This window comes from Phaethon lepturus, unplaced genomic scaffold (assembly GCF_000687285.1).
Source record: "Phaethon lepturus isolate BGI_N335 unplaced genomic scaffold, ASM68728v1 scaffold3614, whole genome shotgun sequence".
In the NCBI taxonomy this organism is placed as follows: Eukaryota; Metazoa; Chordata; class Aves; order Phaethontiformes; family Phaethontidae; genus Phaethon; species Phaethon lepturus.
The window spans coordinates 44,521-49,363 of NW_010533802.1; positions in this window are offsets into that span (position 1 = coordinate 44,521).

Sequence of the window (4,843 nt, forward strand, 5' to 3'; positions counted from 1 at the left end):
ACTTTTTTTGTCTTTTTTAAACCAAAGTCCAATTTTTTTTCTGAAATAAAAACTTCAAGTGACTTAGTATCTCGTACTGAGGAAGAAAGCATACCACTTCCCATTACTACTACATAAACCAATTTCAATGTTAAAGAGAAAAAGTAGTAAACATGGAAAGAGTCTTTCAAACAGAGGCAGTCAAAAGTTAGTACAACTCAGAAGCAAGTTAATCAGCAAAGTTAAAATAATTTAAATCCAATTTTCTGAAAAACTAATGGGAAGTGATTCATTAGGCTGGATTTATTTGGTATATTCTGAAGTAAGGAAAAAAAAAATCACTTCTGAGGGATAGAAAACAGAATTTGAACCTTCCTTTAACAATTAATATGAAAATAAATCCAAGTATTCCATTTACTTCAAAAGTCTATTCCCCCATTATTTGTACTTAGATAAGTGCTTATCATAAAACTAGCAGCTTTGATAATATTTGATAAGTACACAAGCTCCCTATTGCCTGCATCTTCATTTGTAAGTACTCTAATCATTATTTTAAGCTCCTCTAAATACCATCAAATTTGGAAGGGCTGGCTGGGGGGCAGGTGCATGTGGGTAAAAGTCTCACTCACTCTTCCAAAATGCTAAGCACTGAAAGACAGATTATTTTAACAGAGCTGCTCTACATGTTCACCTTGATGAACCCATATCCAAGTAAAACAATAATACATTATTTAAAGCTTCACTACTGATTCTGAAATCCTTTTCAGAATCTTCAGAATTAGAAAGTGTGTTTCATACAAGACAGCGGCAGAAGGGTCACGTACTATCAGCTTTTAGGAGTACAGCTCATCAAAACAGGATTGAAAAAGGCTCATAATTCTGTTCTCTTTTCCACTATTACAACTCCAAATTATTTTTTTTTTTGCTATCCCTATTTCAATACATGCTGTTTTCAGTATCTCCAGCATTTTCTTTCCTCCCTTGGACCCTACATGATTCATAAGTGAGCGGGTCAACTGCTAAACAAAGTTGAGACAGTTAGCTTTCTGGGAGGATAAATCCTTAAGAATGAGACATTTGAAAATGATCTTACTAAACTGCTGTGATTCTTTTAAGTGAATATTACTCACTTAAAGAAAGTTAGTACCTGTATCAAAACACATAGAGGAAGATTAAGTTAGGACCACGGTCAATCTCAAATCCAAGCAGTTCTATGGATTACGCAATGTCAAACAGTATCGGCTACTGAAGATCAGCTTTTCATGGTCAGTAAAAGAGATCCAGTCAACGAAACAGAAAGCAAGGTTTATTTACAACAAACGAGAAAAAAAGAAGGGGGAAAAAGAAAAAAGGTCTTCCTTCTTTCTGTTTAAAGATTGGGGGATCTTCAGTCAGGTGGGGGCCCAAGAAGAAAGCTTCTTCCTCACAGAGTACCTCTTGTAATTAAGCAGCCGCCCCTGGAACGCACTCTCGCACCGGAACGGGGATCAGTCAAACTGAAGTCGCGCTTGGTGTGTGCCTGCTGGCCCCCCAGGCGTTCAGCCCCGGCTGTTCCCACCAAGTTCCTAGGACCCACTGCAGAGAGCGATCCAAACTCTGCATTTGGGAAAGTGAGCATGTAAAACACATCTTATTCAAAAGATTTCCCTTCCCATTTTCACTGGCAGGAAGCCCAATAAGAACAAAGACTAAACTCATTACCTTCTTTATGGTTTACAGCCTCTCCATATATGGGAAGCAGGAGACATGGCTGTGCTCAAAGTATTATCAAATACACAGGGTAAACACACCTGTACAGACAGTATTATCTCCATCTAATCTCACAGAATTACTTTACCATTTTGTTTCCCTTAAAACAGGAGGTGAAAACGTTAAATAGGTTTTCTAAATTGGCAGCCCTTTTTAAGTCCAGGAGGTGCTTTTAAGAAGGCACGCACATTAACACTGCACAACTAGCACACTGACCAGAGTGGAAACAGAATATGGACTGTACGGGCAAAGCTGCTTGGCCATCTCTTTTATCACGTCCTGATTTGTTAGAATAAAACCTTTTTACAGGACTCTACCAGTTCTGACAAAGCTTACTCTGCATGCAAATCTTCTAATTTTGGGTCAAAACTAGAGAGATTCTTAGTTATTCATGATTAAGATCAGGAACTTTTTTTTTCCCTCCTACACCTACACTCTAATCACCTGCAGACAGAAACATCTCACTACCCCAACCAGCACATCTGATGGAGAGTATTTTAGTTAAAGTTTTTACACAGACACTGTTTTGTCCTGATGCACACTGGAAGGCTTTCAGGCTTATTTTTTTATTTGGTGGTGGGGGTGCATTTTTTAAAATAATGTTCCACAGAAGCAGAAAATAATTTTCCACACAGCGCTAAACAATCTGATTTTGCTAATATTCAGAACCAACCCAGCAAAGATTAATTAACTGTGAGCAGTCATTTAAATCAATGGGACTGCTCATCGTATATTATGTTTAGCTTGCACATGAAGAATTGCGGCCTTACACTGAGCAACTTCACATTGGTGTATAAATTTTCACATGCAGGATTAAAGATCAAGTTTTCATATATGAAGTAATATGCTGTATGAGATTTACACAAACTGAAAGCCCTTATGATAGCTATCTTCAGAGCAAGGTCAAATTTCTGCAGAGTGGGGAATACAGAAGCCCTGCTGCAAAAGCTAGCTAAGCTTGGAAGTTTGAGCATGAAAAAAAGAGAGACATGTACATGCATACAGACTGTTTTTTCTCCTGTTCTCTCTGACACACATTTAAACTTACACACACTATAAATAAAAAAAAATTAGTCCAATTTTTTTAAAAAGTGAGAATAGACACATACTTTCCAATGCTGATACACAGAAATTCTGTTCCTGTTTTCCATGTTAAACAACACTTAAAATACTGCAGAATCCGAAAAACATTTGGTTTTTTAACATACGGGACATCTGAGTCAGTACTGATGTAAGAACTTCCCTTCACCGTCTTCCTTCGACCATCATGGGATTAGACTGCAAGTAAGAGTAGTGCATTGGTCAGTATAGCCTCTCTTTTATCCCTTCAGTAAGGAACTGTGGAATATTTACATTTACATGTAATTATTTTCCCAAATAACAAGATTTTTTGCACAAAATCATGTCAAAGGCCTATGGCTAATCCTTTATTACTTCTCAACATTACTTAACACTAGCCAACAGCTCTCTTCCTTTCAAAAGCCAAGAAGAGGAGAAAAGTCAATGTTTTAGAGAGCATTGGATCAACATTGGTTTTGCCTCTGTTTTCCACTGAAGAGAGAACAAGGAGGCACACAAAAAAAGGAAAAAGCCATCCGGCATCTCCCTCACACAAACCCAGACTTAAGATCTTACACACAACCTAGCAACTCATACCTCTGAATGCACAAACCAACTATTCTGGAGCCAGTCTCCTCAGGCTGACCAAAATTCCAGCCTGGAAAACCTCCCCAAAGCAGGTTTCACCCAAACCTGTATGCCTGCACAAGCAGCTTCTGTTCAGTGAATCCGGCGAGAATTCCTCACTCGCCCAGTTCCCACCAGCTCCTAAATGAAGAGAGACGTCCTAAAGCTGCCTACCCTGTTTTTGGAGTACAGCTGCCACAAGTCTCATCCTAGAAGGCACACCTTCTGTGTAATCAAAAACCTTTGCCCTGATGCCACTTGTCTTCATTTCTCTATTCAATTATTAAACCTCCTAATCTGATATCTGATTACCAACCAAAAGGGGTTCCAAGGGTATTAAAACCCATTACTGATGCCAAAAGCACAGTCAACATTATAGCTTGTAACTGCCCAGTCTCATAGCACTTACTGAGGCTAAGTCAGAGGAGACAGGGTTCCCTAAATCAGGTAGAACAAAAAAAGCAAGCAAGCTTGACCGCTGTATTAGACACATCTTTGGATTAAACAAACATGCTTTGGAAACGTTTGGAGTAGCCTACTAATTTGTTCTCAACCTATTTAAGGAATGCAGACTGCTCTAGAGAAGGAAAAACAATCACCTACTCAAGACTCCTACAAACTGCTGTTTTAGCACATTTACCAGAGAACGTCAAGATTAATTAAGAATAAAACTACTCAAGAAAAACAGAGATCACACACTGTAAAACCAAGTCTGACTGGAACAGCACTTCCAACAATTCTGCCATCAAGAGTGGCACTCGATGCATTGTTTTAAGTAATATGGAATATCCCTGAGGAACAATACCAAAGGTATTAAGTCTGCAATCTCAAATCAATCAATGTATCTGCTAGCTGCATTCACTGTATTAACTCAGGACCATCAAAACCTTAAACAAGTCCTCTTATAGATCAGTATCATATACCATGCAAGTTAAATAACACAAATACAGTTGCTGATTATACACTGCACTGGGAAGCAAAGAAAAATACCACATATACATATGATTTATCTAACAATACACAGAGGTTCATTTTCATTGTTTAAATTTTTTAACTAGAAACCCCTTAAGAAATATTGAAAAAAACACTAACATCTACTATTTATACCTTCCCTTCCAGAGAAAATGGCTCTCATCCAAAACTGTTTTACAGCAGTGTACAGCAGAATTATTTGGTGTTTATAACAAAAAACCCACATACTTTACAAACCTGAGATTTTTTAAAACTGCCAACTTACTGCACTTGGCAGATTACAAAAGAACGTTTCACAGAGGACAGGAAGCCTCTTATGCCCTATATATACACAACAGGAAGCAATGTTTGGAGAGCAGCACCTGGACAGAAATGCCTATATACGGCATCCTTAGGTTGGGGTTACCTGCAAGCGAGGATTTTTTTTCTTATTCCTTCAATGGAGTTTTAAAGTCAG